Genomic DNA, 24164 nt, shown 5'->3' with positions numbered 1-24164 from the left:
TTTTAAAGGACCCATTGGATAGGCTGTGCCTAAAGGCAGGGAACAGGAGGATGGCGAGAAAAATGTTTGCGCTCGCCCTGGTGTGTGTGCAGGAAAGATGGAATCCTCTAGATTAAGCTGCAGTCTGTGATGTTAAACCGCCAGATTGATGGAGCTTTGTAAGAATTCTGCTCGCTGATTGGTGCAAGGATTGACAGCAGAGGTCACAGTGTCAGACATTCACCAAAATTTTCTCCATAGAACCCATGGTTTATTAGAAAGAGACTGGACTGCAGTGGCCCTGAGGAAAACCCGGTGCCGTTATGCATTTTCTTAGGAGTTTATAGCCTCCGCATGGGTGGGGGAGCCCGCCCTTCTTTAAACAGTAGGAAGGTAATTCCTGCTATTTTGCCGAGGTCTGATTTGAGGATGGGACTGATCTTGGTCATTGTATTGTGAGCTTTTTGATTAATGAGTCGGTCTGTATGGTTGGCATCATTTTTACATTAGCATATCTGGCAATATGTTCTAGTAGATAAGCTCATTAAAATTGTTTGCATTGTTTGATAAGGATAACAATGTAATGGAGAATGCAGCTAGATTCTAATGCAGCTCAAGGCCAGACTTGAAGGGAGACTGATAGCTTCCCTCATATTTCCTCTGAAGTTCTTTTGTACTGGGGTAGTTATTTTTAAATGTTACCTTGATAACCACTAACAATGCTTTTGCTTCCAGGCAGAGCACACATACCTCTAAAGCGCATCCTCTCAGCTAGTGAGCAACAGGAAATAACTCTTTTTTTTTTTTTAATGTCTTCATCTAAACGTTCAGCTGGTATTGTGGGTAGAATATTCAGTGTGTGTAAATATGATATATTTGTAAAACAGGACCCAAAGTACCCCACTTCCTCTCTCTTCGACCAAAGAAACCCTATTTGCTGACTCAAAAAGAAAAATTTATAAGCAACCTTTGCCCTGTCGTCTCTGGCAGTTATATAAATACTTGGAGTTAATTTTGGCTGTGCCCATGAGGTCACCAAAATCTCATGCCTTATGATTCCAACTAATACGTTGACATGGCATCCTTACAGAGTCCAAGCGCTTGTTATTCTCTTAATATAAACCAAAATTGGTGCACAACGTCTGGGACTCTTCTTTTGGAGATCCTTGTGATTGGAACACTAGGTCCCTTCTATCCCTTACTCATCCACCTTTCTCTGTGAACATTCCAAAGCCTGAAATAGAATTTAAAAACAAAAACCAAAACCCCGGAATTGTTTTTAAACCTCACTTATTTACACTGTTCGTATAGGTAATAAATTTGAAGACCTTGTCTCTTCAATGATTTAATCTCTGCCACGTAAGTAGCAGTTGCTTTTAAGACGGGGTTCGAATTTTACCACATAGGCCAAAGGAAGTTGCCTAGTTGGGTTTTATTAGTCATATGAACAAACGTGAAATGGCAGTGGAAAATGACTTGGTTGGTAAGGTTAAATGCTACCTTTTGGTGATAAAATATTGCTTTAAAGTAAAAGCTTAGTTACCTTTTCAGTTCAATCTATTTTCATTTCCTAAATTATTTCCAGTTTGTTTTCTGAGGCCCTGAAATTATACGAAAGGAAAAAAACTGAATTTAAATAAAAGGACTGGAGAAATTCTTAAGTCAGTAAGAGCATTATTGCATTTGTATTTTACGTAATAGGATTACTGGACACCATAGTGAGAGGTGTCATAGGTTAAATGAAGAAGGAATCCTCCAAAGTTGTATTGGTATTATATTATACAAAGGGTGTATGCTGAGACAGACGCACCTTAGGTTTTCTTTGGTCTGCTTTGCTTTCAAAGTGGATGGCCAGCGTGGTGTAACTACCACTTATTTTTTTGGAGGGGCATTAGGGGAAGGAAAAATGTGAGACGTGTTTCTATCCAGGAAGTGTTCCAGGCTGGAATAATATTGCCATTTAATTGCTGAGGAAACTTGGAAGGTACTGTGAAAGCCCAAATAGAGAGATTTAACCAAATAAATTTTGCTTTGGTGGTGGGTCCATTATAACCCTCAAAAATGACATGTGCTGAAGAGTTCAGTTTGAATCCCGTGGAGCATCTGGGTCAGCCCAGAGCCCTGGGATGATCAGAGGGAACTCTCTTCCTGATTCCTTTGCTGACTTGCAGGTCCGCTTCCAGCAGGTCCTTTACCTTTGACCTTATTTTCTACAGTTGCTCATGACAAGTAAGATTATCTCATTGCAGTCTTACAAAGTCACTGTGAGGTTAACTTCAAACATTTAAAACAAAGACTTTCTTAAAAGATCTACATAGATACAAGAAGAATGCGGTTATTACTGAAAGCGGACTCTTCCAGGAGCTCCAGGCCAAGAGGTAGCGCAGGTGAGGAGAGGAGAGGACACCTAGGGAACAGCACTGTTGTGTGTCAGGTGGCCACTCTTCCCAGCAAAGGGCCTTCTTGTCATGACATTTGCACTAGATTGTCTATAGATAAGGGTCAAATATGGTTCATGACCCAGATATCTTAACTCCAGGTATCTCTTTGTGTAAACTGAGCCCATTTTTATAGCCTGGACCAGAGAGGGTGATGCACCGTTATTGAAACCCATGCACAGTTTGATTAGAAAAGCAAGTTACCTTTAGGAAATTATCCCTCCAGTAGTAATTTCAGTCAAAAGGAGCCAGTGCAAAAATGGCTCAGTAGAGCCGTGTGGATGTTTCTGCTGTTCATGTCCACTACTGTGAGATTGCCTTCTTGGACCCAGCTTCCTCATTGCATTTATGAGCACTAGAACTCCATATATTTTAAGAGCTGCTTAAAAAATAAATGTGGTGTGGGCCATCTGAGGTGATAGTGTTTAATTCACAGAGCGAATGAGCCGGGCTCTGGCAGTCTCTGGAGAGGCTACTCCCTATAGCTGTGTTTCATGCAGATGCTAGTAGGAAATGAGATTTATTAACTGGCCCTCTGCCCACTGCATCTTTGTTTGCATACTCCAGTCTTTTAAGAATGAATGTATAAGTCCAGGAGACTATTTCCACATGGGTGTTTGAACATGCAACTACAGTAGCATATGTTTCTGAATACTAACAAACAAACAAACAAACAAAAACCCAAAACAAAACCCCTAACCAACTTGGCCCCAGGAAATGGACTGTAAAGAAAGGCAAAACTAAAACTTAAGCCTAAGACATTGGCTCTCCCACCCAACTTGACCGGTTTTGAAAAATGAACTCTTAAGAAAAACAAAAAGAAATATTGTGTGTGTATAAAAGACAGTTGTGAACGCATGTTCCATTTAACAGAGGCTGTTGTAAGGTGGCTCACTTTGACCAGAATGTAGATTTCAGATCCTTGCCCCCCAGTTCAACAGCTGCAGACAGCGGGAGTCTAGCTTCACTTGTCTGTTACGTACATATTAGTATCATCTAGGTTTGCTGCTGTCATAGGAAGTTTCCAGAAATAGTGATTTTTGTCCTTAATATTTTTCTTTGTATTTGTAAAAATCAAAGGATTACCTGATGCTTATTAGGTGTCTAATTTTTAACTTCTTCTCAGGGTCATTTGTCAGAACTTCTGTTAAAGAGTTGGTCTTCTGGGCACATGTGCTGAGATGCTCACCCCTACTCAGCAGTGGTTGTCACTGATTGTGTCTTTACAGTGGGTTATCTTAGCAGAACAGTGGCTTGAGATGGTCCTCTGAATTTAGGAGGCTGATTTCCATATGCCCTATCGTTTCTGTATTGATAGGGACTCCTTGAAGCTTGCAGTGAGTAATCCCGTAGATTAATGGAGGGGGAAATATTGGGGCTAATCTAAAATATTCCATTTGGTTTAGAGAATTCGACAAATTTTTGAAAGCATGCTCTAGCCAAGGTCTGTCCTAGATGCCCCATAAGGACCTTGAGTTCCAGCAAGGTCAGATGTATAAGCAACTCCTTTTATAACAGATTTACCTTGTTGTGAGTATTTGGCTTGGTCTACTAGCAAAAGCAGTTTGCATTTCCTCAGTCCACAGTGGCTCAAAGAAGAAAAAGATGCCCTCAAAGCCAGTATGCTATAGGAAGCTAAATAATGTGGAAGACCAAAAATTTTGGTGAACAGAGTATAGGCTTTAGAATCAGAATTTTCACTGGCCTGGCAAGGTGCACGTTGGGCAGCAGTGGAAAATAAAGCAGGGACATCGAAAGGCAAGCAGGGTGGTCAGAACTTGAAAATTGAAGGCCACTGAAAGCTCATTAATTGAAAAACAGCATAATGAAAACAGAAGCATATGCTGGAATTTATCTCCTGTTTCAAAATGGGAATTGATAGGAAAATGAGAGTCCTCCAGTGCCCCGCCCTAGAGGGCCAGAATTACTAGAGAATACTTGATTTGCCTTGAGAGAATTCTCCAGCCTGACCATAGAGATCTAGGCATATGTTCCTGGCTTGAGTCTTCTCTCCCTGAGTGGAAGCAATCAATGCAGCTTCACCCCATAGGGATGAAGGTCAGCCGATGGTTTTTGTATTTATTTGCAGCAGCCCACTTCATAGTTAGCTATAGAACTTCAGGAGGTGGCTAGCGAGTAGAGCTTACAGTCTTCCAGTCCTTCCAAACTCAGAAGCAGGGTGTATGATTCTTGTGAAGGATCCTTCTGAGTCCTTTAATGCCTAAAATGTACGGACGTAACTCTGATGAAGCTTCCTGGAGCGCTCCATATGGCTGTGGTGCCAATTCTTTATGCAGCAAGGTGATCCCCTCGATGGCAGGTTCTGGAGAAGACTGAGAGTTGAATCTGGATTGAGTAGATTTGTTTACTTTGAAATTTTGTCCATTTCACTTCAGAGGAAAAATTGGCTTGTTCCTCTCCTTTGAAAACTACCTTTTTTCATAATGAAATATGTTAGAATATATATATATATATAATACATATATTATATATATATATAGTTAGGAGAGTTTCATTCTTCCTGACTTTAGGCTGTCATTCAGCTATCAGCCTCTGTGATACTAAATTGGCTGTGTCCTGCTCCTCTAGTATCTTAGGCACTATTCAGTAGCCCTTCTTGTAACACTCCGCACACATCCTTGTCAGTATCCTGTGAACCTTGTTTCTTTTTTTAAGATTTTATTTTTTTATTTGACAGAAAAAGAGCAGCAGCAGAGGGAGAAGCAGACTCCCCGCTGAGCAGGGAGCCTGATGTGGGGCTCGATCCCAGGACCCCGGGATCATGACCTGAGCTGAAGGCAGACGCTTAACTGACTGAACCACCAGGGGCCCTGAACCTTGTTTCTTAGTTCATTTTAAAATTCTGATTGGTTATCTCAGTATTTGGGCCCCTTGGACTTTATATTTTGTTGAGAGAATTCTTTAAAACTGGAAACCTATAATTCACATAGGCAAAAACAAATTACACATCTTTTTACCCTATAGCGTAATCAAAGAAATTTCTCCTAAATATGTTTTTGTTAAAAAGCAACCCCAAAGGTGATAGTTTATTTTAATGAGAATAAATAGTGGGGTAAAGGTTAAACAGAGTTTTATAGGCCACCAAGAAATAATTTCTTAGTAGGTTACTAAAAAAAAATACTTGTACGTTTTCAGTGTCAGATCTCCCCTGGCTAATTAGAATTTTGCTCACTCGAACCAGGACAAACTTTCTTCTTCAGGCATGATTTTTTTGTTTCTAAAAGAGCAGAAGGTGGTGATGTATACATAGGATAGTGAAGTTGATGGTTCCTGTTAGTGATGCTGTCCTTTGTGAAGTTTATCCAGTAAAAAAAATGACAGCTAGAGCTCAGTCTTTGTTATATCCTGACTTGGTTCAGGAGGGAAAGTATGTCAGAAGAATTAGATTTTGGCTATAAGTTGGAACAGAAAAGGAAAAGGGCAAGAGATTTGGGAGAGAGAAGTAGGAGTTAAAAATACATAGTGTGCGTTGATAGAAATCTATAAAATTTGTGATCTGTTGTAGAGAATTGGTCCTGGAGTTTATGGCCAGTGTTTGTTGTTGCATAAGCCTGGAATTCTCTTCCAGTGCTCTTCCTTAGATTTCTGTGATCCCCCCCCTTTTTTTTTCTTAAAACTACTATTTGTTTTTGTTTTGCTTTGCTTTAAAGACATTAATTTTTTATTTCGTGTCAGCCTATCCTGGAAAAACACTGAGAGGTAACTTGTCAAAATTGCCAGAGGCATGAACATGTCAGAGAGGTTTTCTCAGGGTCACAGTTTTACTTTGATTATAAATACGGGTATCCCTTTATTTAAGAGCCCCCACTCCCTTGATTCCTTGCAGGGTTTGCATTTGGTGGTCAACAAATCAGGAGAAAGGGAAGCTACTAAAGTGGGCCCCACCCCCTACCACATCTATTTCCTTTTTGTTGTTTTGAAATACCAAAACATGTTTTCAAGTTGTTGCTTTTTAAATTTCCCACTTCTGGGGGCGCCTGGGTGGCTCAGTTGTTAAGCGTCTGCCTTCAGCTCAGGGCATGATCCCAGCGTCCTGGGATCGAGCCCCGCATCAGGCTCTCTGCTCTGCACGAAGCCTGCTTCTCCCTCTCCCACTCCCCCTGCTTGTGTTCCTGCTCTCGCTATCTCTGTCTCTCAGTCAAATAAATAAATAAAATATTAAAAAAAAAAAAAAATTCCCACTTCTGGATTTTACACAATAATGGAGATTTAAGCCCAAATTCCCACAGTCGCTTAAGATTTCTATTCTTTCAGCAACCTTACTGAGTCCCTTCTATATGCCAGGCCCCATTGCTGGGCCCCCAGAGTGCAGAGATAAATAATGCACAGCCCCTCCTGGAAAAGCCCCTGGGTTATTGGGGACAGTACTCGGTGGGAGGCATCTGAGAAGGGGGAGACCCACACCTGACCCTGATAAAGTAATTTTGTGATCATTGTCCTAATTGTCAGCAGGGGTGCAGTTATTAGTCCTGTAATTTTCAGAAGCTTTCGGAAATGGAGCATGTACATGAAAACTGAACGTGTGTGTCCTCTGAATGTAAGTTTTCATGCAGCCACGAGGCACACGTCTGAGCACTGCTGAGTGGCCCGCATGGTCAAGTTCCGTCGCCCTGACAGGAAGGCCGTTGAGAAGAGTAAAAGGCTTATTATCTCTTATGATCCCCAGATTTTTACGATAGTTGCATTGACCATCACTAGGTTAAAAATAGTACAGTACGCTATTACGCAAAAAGGAAAATGAGAATGTATATTCCCATTTACTTGATGTGCACAGAGAAACTAAGGATATAAACTAATAATGGTGGGAACTAGATGGATAAGTCCGTGTGTACCTTTTTTTTTAAACTGGCATTATGTAAATGGATTGCCTCGTCAGTGGTGGTTTATTTAACACTTTAATAGCATGAATTTAAAAAGTTAAATGAGTTTTAAGTTTAGCCACGAGGCTTACATGTTCAGGTACGTTGGGAAGCATCTTCATGTACCCACGGACTTACTGAAGTCACGTGGGTGATGCTAAAGATTGCCCTAATGCGGGTACCACTCTTAGAGTAAAACAGCATCACGGGTCACAAATGAAATGTGCCCCTCCAGCATCTGCCCCAAGAGGTTGCACACACAGGAAGCCATAGTCCGGGTTTTGTTTTATTTTCTCCTGGGTGCACTGGAACCGCCACCTGTGTTGGTCTGTGATGTGTCCAGCCTGGTTAGTATGCTCCGTGAATATCGCACTACCTGCAAAATAATCCTCCGTGCGATTTCCTTCTCGATACCCTCTTTGAATTTTTGTTTCCTTCTCCTCGTTGGAGCACCTGCCCTGCGCATCAGGTGCTGTGCGGGCCCTAAAGCTGGAAGTTAAAGGTCCGGGCCATTTTTGTATCCCCTCTGCTGTGGTCCTCTGGCCTCCCCGGCTCTTAGTCCAGCCTCCCACCTTCTGGAAGTTATTGAGCAATATCTGGCCTTCATGTGACCCCTGCCATAGTGCCACGCAGGCAGGAAACAGCCATCTGCATTCAAGTCCCTCCCTGCTCCAGCCCCCTCACCCACCAGTCTGGGTGAAGGCTGAGTGAATCCCCATGGAGACTGGCCAATTAAGAATAAACAAAAGGGGAGCTCTGAATGCATTATCCCAGCTATAGGGACCTGCTCACCATCAATAACCGTGAAATAGAAAGCTTGTGCAGCTTGTGGGCTGAATGTCTTGCTAGCAAAGGAGGATACGGAAGAGGGGGTGCTTGGTGGGTGCAGCGGGGAGGGGTGCAAAGCAGGCGCAGGGTGAGGGCTTCCCAGGTGGGTGTGCCAACCTCCCTGTTGTTCCTCCTTGCTCCCTCTTGTCCCGTGTCTGGGAGCAAAGTAAATCAGCCCCTCTAACACTAGTTCTCCAAGGGGAAGGAGAAAGAGATGAGAGCCATCAGGCAGGGGGCTGACGGCAGAGGGAATGGAGACCTGTAAGTCTTTACAAAACCCCCAGTAGTGGGGCTAGCAAAATGCACAGTTAGTTGAAAAGCAGGTTTGGTATTTGAGAAGCCAGATCTTCTCTCTGTAGGATTTCTGACAGGCAGGTAGCATCATGGTAACACTGACTGAAACAGGTGTCAGCATGGAGAACCACGAACCTATTCCAGCCTGTGTGGCGAGGGTGTCCCTGCTACCTCAGCTCTGGTTCAGAATGTGGACGGGACTGAGAAGGTGGCCTGCACCATCCAGCGCCTCCATTCCTGCTTCACATTAAGACCAGTGGGGGAGGGGCGCCTGGGTGGCTCAGTCGTTAAGCATCTGCCTTCGGCTCAGGTCATGATCCCAGGGTCCTGGGATCGAGCCCCGCATCGGGCTCCCTGCTCCGCGGGAAGCCTGCTTCTCCCTCTCCCACTCCCCTTGCTTGTGTTCCTTCTTTCGCTGTGTGTCTCTCTCTCAAATAAATAAAATCTTTAAAAAAAAAAAAAAAGACCAGTGGGGGATCTGCTTGGAGAAGCAGGGAGGTGTAGCAGGCCAAAGCTTGGTTCTGGCGAGAGACAGACTCTCCATGCCCACTCCACCCCTTCTTTCTATCTGATCTAGGGCAAATTTTTTAGCCTCTTAAGCCTCATTTTCCTTTTGTGCAAATGGAAATAATAATAGCACCAACCTGGGGCGCCTGGGTGGCTCAGTCGGTTAAGCGTCTGCCGTCTGCCTTTGGCTCAGGTCATGATCTCATCAGGGTCCTGCTTGTGTGTGCGGGCACACTCTCTCTCTCTCAAAATCTTTAAAAAAAAAAAAAAAATAGCACCAACCTCACAGAGTTCTTAATGGATTTAAATGAACGGTGGAATATAAAGCATACCAAGTGGTGATTGGTGCAAAGTAAAGGCCTTTTATCACACCAGCTAGTATTTGGAGTTCCAGTCTACTTTGTCACCCTTTGTCTATAATCCTCTATGATCTTTGTGGCCTCAGTCCCTGGCACAATACCTGGCATGCAGCGGATGTTAGTTCAAAGTCCAAATGGAATCTGGAAAAACTTCAGACAGATTATACTATAGCCTTTCCCCCTTTATCAGCTTGATGAAGAATTAGCTTACATAGAGTCAACTGCATCCATTTGGAGTGTATGAAGCAGTGAGGTTTGGCAATGTATGTGCCCTTGAAGCCATCACTCCCAGAAGAGGCCCGGTACTCTTTGTTGCCCTAGACAACCACTGCTTTACTTCGTCACGCATGGTGGTAATTGCTTACATACATGGTCATCATACAGTAGGTCACATTGGGTACAAATGGAACCATCCACATGGTACTCTTCTGGGTCTGACTTCTTTTACTCAGCATCATTTTGAGATTCATCCAGACTGGGTTTATCAGCAGTTCGTCACTCTTTGTTGCTAAGTAGTCAGCCATTGTATGGCTACACCGTATTTTGTGTACCATTCACCAGTTGATGAACATTTGGGTTGTTTCCAGTTCTTAGCAATTATGAATAAAACTTCTGTGAACTTTCACATACTAGTCTTTGTGGGAATACATGTTTTCATTTCTCTGGGGTAAATACCTGGAAGGGGAATGATGGAGTCCTAGAGTCATACTTAAGAAACTAAAAATGTCCAGAGTGGTTGTGCCATTTCACGTCCTGCGAGCTGTGTGTGAAAGTTGCTTCACATTCTTGGCAACACTTGGTATTGTCAGTGTTCTAAAGTTTGGCCATCCTTACAGATGTATAGAAGTATCACATTGAGATTTTAATTCATATTTTCCTGGTGATGAATGATGTTAAGTAAATTAGGTGCTTATTGGCCTTTTATGTATCTTGAGTGAAGTGTCTGCAATCAGTTGCCTGTTTTTTAAAATTAATGTTTTATCCTGTTGTTATTAAGAGGACTATAAAAAAAATTCTGGATACTGTAATATAGTCTTGTCTTAGATTTTAATGGATATGGGTCTTGTGTTCTTCTTAACCTCCATACAAACCCTTCAAGAAAAAGAAGAATTGATCTACCTGGTCTTTGTCTACAGTGCGTTTTCTAGCAGTTAGGTTCAGCTCCCCGTGAGTACATATTCAATGATTCTATTAAAATGGATTGTTAAAAAGTAAAATAACAGGATCATTCTTCCAGTTTAGGGGAAAAAACAACTACTATATGCACTTTAAAAGTTGCATATGAATGAGTTAAATTTAAGAGCTAGGTTTTCTTTGGCATCTTGATAGCTAGGGGACACTTTTTTAATTCTGTGGAGAAGAACTCAATAATTACATAGATACTTTTTTCTTTGTATTGCATGTCCCCTTAACGCTGTATCAAATTTTTCATTCCTATGTTTGAGGAAAATGTGTGTAGAAATGTTTTCTTCTTTAAAGGTAGCAAGGAACAATACTTAAAAATTTTTGCCCAGGGTAGTTAAAGCGTGTGTGTGTGTGTGTGTGTGTGTGTGTGTGTGTGTGTGAGAGAGAGAGAGAGAGAGAGAGAGAGAGAGACAGGGAGAGAGAATTTCAGAGGCAAACATCCCCCAGCTCTTCCTCGATGCATTCTCATTCTAATTTGGCAGTTTTGTGTTGCCAGTTTGACTCCTAACTTCTGGAAACCCCTAAGGAATAATTGCCTTAAGTAGAACTGAGAAACTGGGAAGCTAATGCCTAGTAAGGTCTTCAGTTTACCTGAAAGGATCAACTGAGGGACCTTGTGATTCTTGAGAGAGTGGGGATGCTTAGCTTCCAGAATCTTGGCAGCCGAAAGCCAAACTTCTTAACCATGTATGTTTCAAAATCCAAAGAGACTCTAAAATATAAGGTCATTTATGATTTCACAGATGCCCTAGGTCTACTAGTAGATTTTGTGAATTTAACTTATTTCATCTGTCATTTATTCATCTTATTGCAAAACCGTCAGGCCAAATTCCAGATGAGTTGCTGCTTCCACGATGGCAGTAATGTCTTGCAGTCTAGGTTACAGATGATGATTTTCTGTGTTCTGTTTGGGACTGGGGGTCACAGCCACTCAGATATCACTTGTGAGTTGAGTGTGTTCTTTTGCTTTAATTGAGGTTGTTCCTTGAAAGGAAGCCAAATACCATTAGACAGGACATCCTGTGATTCCCTTAGTTTACGATGGCCAAGGACAGGACTTTTTTTTTTTAATATAAGACGATTTCTTGTTTCCTTTCCTGTTAAAATGGGAGCCCAGAACCAATGATGTCCAATTGGCTGTAAGAAGTCTAAAAACAACTGAACCTCCGCCAAAAATCACTTGAAGAGTTCTAGAACGTGAAAAAATGTCCATGTCTTTTTATGTGAGCCAACAATGATTTGGTCATTATTAGCATTTAAGTGACCCCCAGTTCTGTTGTCTTGAAATAATAATTAACTGAAAAAGAGGAAATGACCACACCAGAAGTTCTTGGAATTAAACATACTACTATAAAAATTGTGGAATCAGGTACATTGTGGTACACCTACCTCCACAATAAAACATAATGCAAATATTACACATGAAGAAGATAGAAAAATGTTCACAGGGGTGCCTGGGTGGCTCAGTTAGTTAAGCGGCTGCCTTCGGCTCCGGTCATGATCTCAGGGTCCTGGGGTCGAGCCCCACGTCGGGCTCCCTGCTCAGCAGGGAATCTGCTTCTCGCATCCCTCTCTCTCACTGTCTCTCAAGTAAATAAATAAAATCTTTTAAAAAAGAAAAAAACGTTCACAATATGTTAAGAAAAACAAGCTGACTAGTACCAAAGTATATATGTATTGTATTGGTTTTCCAAGGCTGCTAAAACACTATTACCAGAAACTAGGCAGCTTGAAATTTATTCCCTCAAAGTTGAGAAGACTAGAAGTCCTAAATGAAGGTGTTGGAAGGGCTATGCTCCTCTCAAGGCTCTGGAGGGGAATCATTCTTTGCCTCTTCCTGTCTAGTGGCCCTGTGTGTTCCCTGTAGCTACCTTACTCCAATCTCTGCCTCTGTTACCACATGACCTCCTTCCCTGTGTGTCTGTGTGTGTCTGTTTCCACGGGGCCTTCTTAGAAGGACACTAGCCATTGGATTTAGGGCCCTAATCCAGTATAACTTGCAACTAATTACATCCGTTTCTCAATAAGACTGTTTCCCAATAAGATCATATACTAAGGTTTCAAGGGGACGTGAATTCTGGGGGTGGGGGGTCACTATGCAACCTATTACATGTATGTACTTGTGTATATATATGTGTGCATACATATACGCCCATTTTTATAAGTGTGTAGAAAATTCATGCACCTACCCCACACACTCCTTTATAAAAGAGGTCTTTAATTTTATTTCTTTCTACTTTTTCTATGTGAAAAGTGCTGATTTAATATAAAAGTATTTTTTAAAATAGCACTTTGACATCTACCTTTAAAAAAAGGTTTTTTTTTTTTTACTAACCTACTTTGAGTTTGTTTTCTTTGCCTCATCAAACTAAGAGACACTTAATCTTAAAATAATCTTTTGTAACATATATACACATAAATATGTATATGAGTCAGTATTATATGGTATTGGGTTTATTATGCTTATTATACTATAACAATAGCTAAAATTGAAATAATGTAATGATTTGAGTAAACCAGTGTAATACTTGGTGTCTGATTTAAGTATGGGGAAGCAAGAAAAAAAAGTTATACTCAATTGTTGAATTCAAATCTAATTTCTTAAATGTTTTAAAGTCTCTAAATCAAATTAATCCTAGAAACTAAACCTAGGAACTAGGCATGGGGAAGAGATGGGGAGGCATTTTACCAAATTTCATTTGTTCAGATTGGCTTAAATACTGGGTACCTCCTAACACATACATCCACTCTAGAACTAACTTCATCCACCCTTCTTATTCTTTAGACTTTTTTATCTATAGTAGTAGCTCTAGTTACTTAGCCAAATGGTTCATAAGGGCTTCTCTTAAGTAATTTCCTTTCCCTTAATTAGTGCTGAATGCTCATTAATCACTTACTATTTTTCTGTCTTTGAGTATCTCAAGTTTAACAAAACATTCTAAATTCAGTAGAGACCACGATCCCCCACATGTGTTAGATGACAACAGTATATTAAATTTTGTCACTTGCTCCTATAAGTCCTCTCATACCATAGAACTGCAGAATCAGAATGGGAGGCTTCAATTCAAGAAACTTCCTCGCTTCCACTCTTTACCAAACCCAAGGGTTTTACCATGTATCTGATCCTGTTATTTCTGTATCTGATTCAGTTTGGACATGGTGCAGTTTTTATCCACACTTGACTCAAATGCTCAATATCTGCACTTCCCTTGGAGAATCATAGTGTCAACACACTGGTGCAAGAAATGTTTTGACTTTTGACCTGTTACGTAGCAGTAGCCAGGGAAGTGGAGGGGTATTGCAAGGTGTGTGTGTAAACTGATTTTTGTTGGATACCTCATAAAAATGAAAGTATGTTGGTCTCTTCATTACAGTAAATAAATGGTAGATGAGTTCATTAAAAGCAAAACAAGGGGCGCCTGGGTGGCTCAGTCAGTTAAGTGGCTGCCTTCGGCTCAGGTCATGATCAGGTCCTGGGATGGAGCCCCATCTGGGGCTCCCTGCTCAGTGGGGAGTCTGCTTCTCCCGCTGCCCTTCCCATCCCCCCTGCTCATGTTCGCACGCTGTCTCTCAAATAAATAAATATTTTTAAAAAAATAAAAGCAAAACAAAATAACATGCACCTCTTCTACTCCAGTATACAAGGAAGATAGGGTTTGTATCCAGTTGCCCAAAGAGTAATTAGGGAGAAGGAGAGAAGGACGCACTGTGACTCTGGGGTGGAATTGCAGGAAGATGGGGGAAATCCATTCTGACCAAAATGAATCCTTTTATCTGGGAAAGGTTTTGGGGACGATGGCCTGAAGAACTGGTGACAAAATAGTGTGCCTGGTTTTGATAACATTTCCCTATTGCAACACCAATTTGGCTGAACATTACTAATTTTAGGTTAAAAAGACTGAAATTTACATTTCCTGTTCTAATGTGCAGCCATCTTCTATATAATTCACAGGATGTTCTCTAGGGTGGGGAGTGGGTTCGATGTAGAAGCTCATCAGTACCTTGTCATTTTTATGTAATATTTATGAAGTTTAATATTATACTATTTCCCCAGTTGGCTATTTTGGTTCTGTGTCAGTCTACTATGAAAAGAATTAAAAGGAAATAGCATGAACAGAGCTGGAGGGATATGGATGTACATTATCCATTTTGGAATCAGATTCACCAGAATCTGTTTTTAACACTGGCCTGCACATCCTTCTTCCTTTTAGGCTTAATTTTGTTGGTATTTCACTTTCCATTTCAAAACATTCTCATGAGCTTAAAAATGAATTTTAGGGGCCCCTAGATGGCTCAGTTGGTTAAGTGTCTGCCTTCGGCTCAGGTCATGATCTCAGGGTCCTGGGATTGAGCCCCACATGGGGCTCCCTGCTCAATGGGGAGCCTGTTTCTCCCTCTCCCTCGCATGCCACTCTCCCCTGCTGTGCTCGCTTGCACTCTCTCTCTCTCTGTCAGATAAATAAAAATCTTTAAAAAAATAAAAATGATTTTTACTGTAATACAGCCTTTGGATAGGCGCTAACCTCTAAGAGTGAGATAGCAAGAGATTAATTTTTTAAATAGATTTCTCTAAACATATAGTCAAGATTCCAATTTAATGTCTTTTATTAGGGTTAAAAAAATTACAAGCAGTAACGTATGTGGTCTCTGTCCATTTTGACTAAACTAATACGAAAGTATATTGAGAGACTGGAGTCCGAAATAAGTAGTAACTAGAAATGTAAAATATGGTGATTCCTAAAATATTAGCATGGCTTATCTGTTAGAGCTGGTGGGTTTCTGAGCCAAAAATCATTCCCAGCAATAAACTAAGTAGTCACCCAGATGTCTACATTTCAAGCTCTTCTTCAGGAAAACTCATTGGGTTGAAGTGAAAATGTACAATGAGACCTTGGTAGAACTATAAAAAGGAAAAATGGTTTTATTGAAGAGCACAATTGTGTCCTATTTGGAGTTCTTTTTTCTTCCCACTTACTCTAATGACATAATAGAGTAGAAAGGGGCTTTGTTGAGCAAATCAAGAATCCTAGAATCAGCTGTAGCTCCAAATCCCAGTTCTTCCACTCAGTTGTGACTGGGCGCAAGTCAGTCACTAGACCTGAGTCTGTGTGTCTTTTCCCACATAATGGCACAAAAGCAGTAGCTATCACATAGCATTGTTGTGAAGACGAACTGAGAAAATGCGTGTTACCTACTTCCATGAAGAAAAAGACATCCAAAGAGGTGAGGCACATGTGTCCAAGTTTACGAATCCAGCTGATAGTTGCTCTGATTTCTAGATCAGTGCTCTCATGAAGCTGCAATACAGCTACTGAGCTTTTCGTGTCCATGTTGGAGACCTAAAAAATGGCACATTTTTCTACATGATTCTTTTTTAGACCTAAAAGACAGAGGCCTTGAATCCACTCAATCCTAGTGTATTCCCTCAGAACTATCACATGTTGCGCTAGAGACCTACATAGACTGTTGCTTACATGGTATGAGTTCAGGCACCTTGTGAATTTCCCCTCCTCACGAAACTCTCCCACACATACATTCGTTGGGCACTTTTTGTTGTGCACCCACTTCATGCCAGGCACTGCTTTAGACAAAGGAGAGACAGCAGTTAACGAAATATATTCAGTAAAGTATCGGCCTTCATAGAGCTTACGTTCTGGGGGCAGCAGGTAGTGGACAGACAACAAACAGATGAGACAATAACGGACTGTGTTAGGAGCACAAAGGGAAGAACGGTGTGATGTGGGAATAACGGAGGAGGCCTCTTTAGAGAGTGGACAGGGAGGGCTTGCTGAGGATTAACATTTGCGCTGCACCTGAAGCATGAGAGGCAGCCAGTGGTAACAAGTGCTGGGAGAGACCTCTTCATCTACGGCCTTGCAGGATTAACCTTGAAGCTATCATCCCTCATTTGTTTTTTTGTTATGAAAAGGTTTCGAGAAGGCAGACAGCTAAAGATGCTAAGTACCTGGTGAGGAATCAGCACTACCAAGAGCACCCAGTAGCTCAGAATCAGGATGGGGGGTGGAGGTGGGCACTTCCAAAAAAATTCACCTACCACACAACTTTGCCTAATGTTGCCATGTTCATTCAGCCATCACATACTCTTCTGCTTTACCTTATGCAACTACTTTTATGCATGATGGATTAATTACTGAGAATGATTGTCCACCATGGTGGGTGTAACACCCATGCCCTTAAATGGTTGACCTGGGGTCATGTTGGGGGGTGGGGAGGCTTGGGACCTGACTGGAAATGACTTGGATCATGGGAGAGAGCTAAGGTCAGGGTGAGCGGGAACAGAGCCAACTAGGGCTGGGAAAATAAACAGAAGGCATATGGTCAAGAACGAGTGGATATACTGGGAGCCAAGTTGGGGGCGGGGGGGGGGGGTGGCACTGAGCAAAAGTTGGTGCCCTGAGGAGACCAGCCAAGCCTTGTGGCATGGGAATGAGCTCTGGGTCATTGAAATTATTTTCAGAGCATGGACCGAGCCACCCACTGTTTGAAACAGATGGACGTTTAAGCAAATATAATCAGCTATAATCAGCTGCATTTCTGACCATAAGAAGAAATGTATGCCTGTGTGTGTGTGTGTGTGTGTGTGTGTTTATGGCCTTAGCCTTTTACTCTTCCGGGGTGTGTGTGTGTGTGTGTATGTGTGTGTGTGTGTGTGTGTGTGTTTATGGCCTTAGCCTTTTACTCTTCCGTTATATGCAGCTGAGTTTCATATCAGTGAACATCACAAATGCCACCAAGAACTGTTTTAGAATTCAAAAATTTCTTCATTCTTGGGATAAAAGCCAAGTTTCCAAGTCATTTCAGGGCCATCACTATTGACTCATTAATTCCAAGTTTGAAAAAATCAAAAACTATATATGCTGTTTTGAAAGTTGCATTTGTTTCATCTCCTTACAGTACTGTGGGCAGTCCAGCTAAGGAAGCACCTCCGGAATAGTACCCAACGGGATTGACACAGATAATGACGAGCCTGTTAAAATGGAGGCAGATCTTCAGGGCTAGCTCTAGAATCTCATTTTGCAGGTGGTTGGAGAAATCTGTGTTTTCATCTTCTCTTTTTTTAAAAATAGTACTTGGAATACATGGTGATATGGCAAGAGCACATTTAATCTTTTTTTTTTTTTAATAGATTTTATTTATTTGACAGAGAAAGAGCACACAAGCAGGGGGAACAGCAGAGGGAGAGAGAGAGAAGCAGGCTCTCTGAGCAGGGAGCCCGATGTGGGGCTCGATCCCAGGACCCTGGGATCATGACCTGAGCCAAAGGCAGACATTTAACTGACTGAGCTACCCAGGTGCCCCAAATTTAATCTGTTTTTAAAAGGAACAGTTAACGATAAAAGAGATGAGCACCTTGAAAAAGTATTTTCTGTTGATTCTCTCTGAGACATGGCAGTTATTAGCTGGAGTTAGGACTTTGGATTGTCACACCAAGTGAAACCTCGAGCACACATTAAAAGCATTATCATTAAGCAGTGACTGATACCAAAGAGCACATTAATAACTGCAGTGGTTAGCCTGTCTAGAAAAACCTGGAATAACGAGCAGGCAACTCCAGCCTCTGATAAAACTCATGTTTGATCCAGCGTTTCTCCAAGCAGCTTCATATTAAAGTTCCTTACATTGGTTTTCTTCACTAGCTCCACATTGTGAATAATATCCTCATCTCGAGAAAATATATCACAACATCCATTTTAACAAAATAGACGTGTTTTGTCATTGTGGCCATGTCCGGCTGTTTCTCTGCCGGCCCTGTCTGAGGTCAGTCCTGCATTCAGCTCTGCTACCCTAGAAGGCCCTTCCACTGGCTGGTGGAGCTCTGGAGGAGTGCGTCTTGCATTGTCTGTCTGATCCCATAACAGAGTCACAGAGCCCTGTAAAAACATGCATGCACTTCCGCCCATGGCGGCTTATGTGTGTTATTATTACCTGAAGACAATAAATGACCTCTTAAATTCTCATCCCAGCCCTACAATCCATGCATACATCAATTATTCCACACGTTAAATGGAAGCCTTCAAACCCGATTTTAAATGAAACTCAATATAGTTTCTGTGATGTCTCAAGGACAGGGAGATTTCATCGTGTCAAGGTTTGTCTTTCAGAGATACCCTCTTTAACTCTGGCTTCACTGGGTCCTGATCTCCTTCCTCAAGTATTGTCTCCCTGCCCACCCACCCCCCTAATTTCAGGTCACAAGTAAAGAGAAATTGATGAATTGAGAATTATCTGGAGATAGTCTTTCCTTGGTGAAATGTTTAAATCCTACCCCTCACGGTATTGAATCTAGAGAATGGATTATGCACAGCTGAAAAGCAGGGAAGTTTCTGGTTCAGGGGACACATTTACGCGTCACTCCCTGCTGATGCCCAGTTCATTATGAGGGACAGCCCCAGGAGATTTCACATCCGCCTTTTGTTAGGGAGGGAGCCAGGAAGGAGGCAGTCAGGCAGAATCTAGTTGTGGTGTTACAAGGCTTTTCAAAGGAAAACTCACTCATTTAAGTGATTGTCTGCTGTGTGACCGAATCTCTTCTGTCCCCCACAGATGGAGTGGATAACCTAGATTCTAATGCAGAAGTGGTCTTGGAGAACAACTTTGGGGGTTTCTTCCTTTGGCTCAGTATTTGATCTGCTGCTTCCAAATATTTACAGGTTATTTTAGAAAGATGCCACTTGTAAGAGAAAGAAATATTCAATGTTATACCCATGATGGGCTAAATCTCTTTTTAAAATCTTAGAATTGTGACTGCTTAGAAGTATTTGCAAAATGGCCATTTCTGTTAAAATGACAAAAAATTATTTCTAGGGAAAAAGCTATGTTTGCAAGTCTGTGTGAAATAGTGCACCCCCCCACCCCCACTTTATCTGGTAGATAGGAACAGGCCAACCTTGACACTCCTAAAAAACTTAAGGCAAACAACACCATGTGAGATAGGAACTGAAAGTGAGGCCTTGACCTGGACCAAGTGTAAGTGCAATGACTGGTAAAGGAAAGGTGTTCTTACGGCTCACAGGTGCTTTTCCCACCTTGGCAAGTATGGACACGTGGTACAGACAACTTCTGAGACATTTTGAAAGGAACGCTAACACCTGGCCAGCAGGGCATAGCTTCCTACAAAGCACTGTTATCTTTAAATATTCCTGAAGAAGCCACTTGGGTTATTGATTATTATAAGGGCTTCAGAAATCCTTAGGTGCCTCAACTCAAGTCATTTTCTCAGGTGAAAGAGAAATCGCATTATTCTTTGTACGTCTTTTCCAGGCTGCTCTTTGTTCTCATTTATGAGAAATTGGGTGAAGGGTGGATTGCATGTATTTATCTTAGACTGGTAGAGGGATACTCTCGCAGTGATGGGGGAACATGTGGAGAAGAGAGACCTGTTAATGAGAGCGAAGACAGAGAGCCCCAAATATGGGTATAATTGTCAGATGTCAGTGTAAAATGTGTGATTGGCATGGATTGGCGTAGGGCGGGTTGAATTTTCAGAACGTTTTATGTTGAAGGTTACCTTTCCAGTTGCACCCAGGCTCCTGCAGTGAGTGGCATAAAGACGGTAGCTTACGTCAGGAAGGTGTTGTAACAGTTCAGCTTCAGAATGGGCTTGGGGTAAATCTAAGCCAAATGGGGCCTCCGTACAGAGGAGCAGACAGTAGTCAAGCAGATGGTCGTGTCTAAACTCGGGAAGCCTGGCAAACTCAGACGTTAGTTGTAGGGGGAAGAAATCAAAATCAAAATAAGTTCCACATGCCTCATTCCCAAAATTAATTTCTCAGACTCCTCTCCTTATAGCCACACACCCTAAACAGGACCGGAGCCAGGATCCTGGGACACCTGGCCTATCGTGAGCCTTACTGAAAGAAACCGTTTTCTTTCAAAAGGAGTGATCAAAGTGTGAAGGGAGGAAATGAGGAAAAGGAGCTGCCTCCCCAGACCCCATGTATGGCTGTGATTTATTTGTAAGGGTTAGGGTGGAGCAGAGAGACAAAATGAGTTACGTAAGAAATAATTTCAGTTAAGGGCCACACATGATGCTAGCTAGCTAGGACATCTTATATATTTGTCAAATTTTGAAGAGATACTCCTCTGGAATAATTCACAAACTTTGCCAAATTTGCTCTTGGACAACACAATTGTAGAATATTTTGTAATTGGTTGAGGGGCCCGTGACTTGGAAGGTGATAGAATTCATACTTTGGTTTCCATGGTTTGGGGCTTGCCAAGTCTTTATCCAGGCTTTGCTCAGTAGGCGAACTCAAGTCTGTCGGTCGCATAAAATTCCTTTTGTTTCAGTAAGCAGAAATGCACTTTCTAATTTATATGGCTGAGTAACTGCAGAGCATAAACCGGCTGAACCTCTCCCCTTCCCACCACCACATTTTGAATTTAGAGACAAAATCAACACACGGGCCCCCAGCCTGAGGCTGTCCTTTTTCTGAAGTCACTATCCATGGACAGGTCAGAATCGTGACTTTGCCTGCTGGAGGTATAAAGGGATTTTTGTTTTTCTGTATGTTGTTCTTTCTCCTATTTGCAGAATATCTATATAGCCAGCTTTTCAGAAAGACATTCAAACAATCATGAAAACAGTGTATAAATATATTGTTGTTAGTGGTTTATTTTTAAGTAGGAACAACGAATGCAAATTCATTTGAAAATAAAATTTAAGGGGCACCTGGATGGCTCAGTCAGTTAAGCGTCTGACTCCTGGTTTCGGCTCAGGTCATGATCTCAGGGTCCTAGGATCGAGCCCCACCTCAGGCTCTGCGCTCAGCATGGAGTCTTCTTGGGGATTCTCTCCCTCTTCCTCTGTCCCTCCCCCCTGCTCACTTGCTCACGCGCTCTCTCTAAAATAAATAAATCTTTTTAAAAAATTTAAATGCTGTGTCAAAATATGGTGGCCCAGAGACTGTCATGCTAGGGAATTGTCCTTTATCTACTTTCAGTGTTGCTGTACTTACCAGGTTTTAAACACCTAGGGATCTGGTTAAAAATCTGACTGAAAGCTGCAAATTAGAGGACAATGCTTTGACTTTCTCTTCTGCAAGGATGGCACAGAGAGAAGTGTTTATGGCCCAGAAACCAGATTGCAGGTTATATCAGAATAAACTGTTGTTTCCATGTAAAAGACATGCTGAAGGGCACCTGGGTGGCTCAGTTGGTTAAGCGTCTGCCTTCAGCTCAGGTCATGACCCCAGGGTCCTGGAATCAAGTCCCGCATTGGGCTCCCTGCTTAGTGGAGAGTCTGCTTTTCCCTCTACCCCTCCCCCTGTTTGTGATCTCTCTCTCTCTCTCTCTCTCTCTCTCAAATAAAATCTTAAAAAAAAAAAAAAAAAAAAAAAGACGTGCTGAAGATCCAAACAGAGTAAACCTTGCACAGTGCATTGTCTTTTTATTCTGTAGAACTTAGTATTACTTACCTTTCTTAGCCATTTATTTTTCTTGACTGAGTCTTTGGAAATTAGTAAACTTAAAAATTAGTATTTTGAGGGGCGCCTGGTTGGCTCAGTGGGTGGAATGTGTGACTCTTGAACTCTGGGTTGTGGGTTCAAGACCTATATTGGGTGTAGAGAGTACTTAAAAATAAATTTTTTTTTTTTTTAAGATTTTATTTATTTATTTGACAGAGAGAGACACAGCGAGAGAGGGAACACAAGCAGGGGGAGTGGGAGACGGAGAAGCAGGCTTCCTGCTGAACAGGGAGCCTGATGCGGGGCTCGATCCCAGGAGCCTGGGATCATGACCTGAGCCGAAGGCAGACGCTTAACAACTGAGCCACCCAGGCTACCCTAAAAATAAAATCTTTAAAAAATTAGTATTTTGAATTTTTCATAATTGAAGCATAATTGACATGCAGTATTCTCCTGGTTTCATGTGTACAACATGGTGATTTGACATACGTTGTGAACTGATCACAGTAAGTCTAGTTACTATGTCACCATACATACGGAGTTAATACAGTGTTGTTGACTGTATTCCCCATGCTGTACATTAATTACATTGCCCAGACTTATTTTATAACTGGAAATTTGTATCCCCTGACCCCCCCTTCATTCACTTCACAGACACCTCCCCCTTTCCCCTCTAGCAATTGCCACTGTGTTCTCTCTATTTAGGAGCCTGGGTTTTATTTTTTTAGATTCCACTTGTAAGTGAAATCATGTGCTACTTGTCTTTCTCTGACTTCACTTAGTGCAAAACTCTCATAGTCCCTCCATGTTGTCACATGTCACAAATTACAAGATTTCCTTTTTATGGCTGAGTAACTCTGGTGTGTGTGTGTGTATCACATCATCTTTATCCTTTCATCATTCATGCACACTTAGGTTGCTCCATATCTTGGCTATTATAAATAATGCAGTGAACATAGGGGTGCATGCATCTTTTCAAATTAGTGTTTTTGTATTCTTTGGATAAATGTCCAGAAGTGGAATTGCTGGATCATATGGAAGTTCTATTTTTAATTTTTTGAGGAACTCCATATTTTCCATGGTGGCTGCGCCAATTTCCATTCCCACCAGCAGTGCATGAGGATCCCTTTTCTCCATATCCTCACCAACACTTGTTATTTCTTGTCTTTTGGATGCTGGCCATTCCAACAGGTGTGCAGTGATACCTCATTGTGGTTTTGATTTGCATTTCTCTGATTCATGATGTTGAGCACCTTTTCATGTGCCTGTTGGTCATCTCTATGTCTTGGGGAAAAATAAGATCCTCTGTCCATTTTTTAATTGGATTAGTTTTGTGACTGAGTTGTATGAGCTCTTGATATATTTTGGATATTAACCCCTTATTGGAAATATGATTTGCAAATGTCTTCTCCCAGTTCTCATTTTGTTGATGGTTTGCTTTGTTGTTCAGAAGCTTTTGAATCTTATGTAGTTACACTTAGTTATCTTTGCTTTTGTGACGCTTGCCTTCGGAGTCCGATCTGAAAAAACATTCAGACCAACGTTGAGGAGCTTACAACCTATGTTCTAGGAGTTTTATGGTTTCACATCTTAAATTTAAGTCTGTAATCCATTTTAAGGTAATTTTTGTATATGGATAAGATAGTGGTCTAGTTTCATTCTTTTGCAAGTTGCTGTCCAGTTTTCCCATCACTATTTATAGAAGAGATTTTTTTCCCCCATTGTATATTCTTGCCTCCTTTGTCTTAATTGATCGTACATATATGTGTGGGTTTATTTCTGGGCTCTCTATTCTGTTCCATTGATTTATGTGTCTGTTTTTATGCCAGTACCATACTATTGTGATTACTATAGCTTTGTAATATAGTTTGAAATCAGGGGACATGAGACCTCTGGCATTATTCTTCTTTGTCAAGATTGCTTTGGCTATTTGGGGTCTTCTGTGGATCCATACAAATTATATACTCTAGTTCTGTAAAAAATGCCATTGGAATTGCATTGAATTTGTAGATTGCTTTGGGTAGTATGGACATCTTAACAACATTCTTCCAATCCATAATCACAGAATATCTCTCCATTTATTTGTGTCTTTTTCAATTTCTTTCATCGATGTCTTGTATGAATTATTTTAATTCCTACCTTCAGAAGGATGAGGAATCCACATTTGTCACGGAAGGCTATAGTTTCTCCCGTGCTTTCCTCACAAGATTCTTTCAAGGATCAAAATGGAAGCATGAAATCACTTTAAAATAATAGAAAAATTCC

The 24164-nt window shown here is 41.5% G+C and overlaps 1 protein-coding gene across 2 annotated transcripts in view; it reads left to right on the top strand.

Moving 5' to 3' along the window:
- The window catches only part of MAPRE2 (microtubule associated protein RP/EB family member 2), a 150632-nt gene that overhangs the window by 57320 nt on the left and 69148 nt on the right, over positions 1-24164 (top strand). The window lies entirely within an intron of this gene.

The sequence above is a fragment of the Phoca vitulina genome, unplaced genomic scaffold (genome assembly GCF_004348235.1).
Source record: "Phoca vitulina isolate PV1807 unplaced genomic scaffold, GSC_HSeal_1.0 scaffold24, whole genome shotgun sequence".
Classification (NCBI taxonomy): Eukaryota; Metazoa; Chordata; class Mammalia; order Carnivora; family Phocidae; genus Phoca; species Phoca vitulina.
This window is presented reverse-complemented; position numbering and strand designations above follow the sequence as displayed.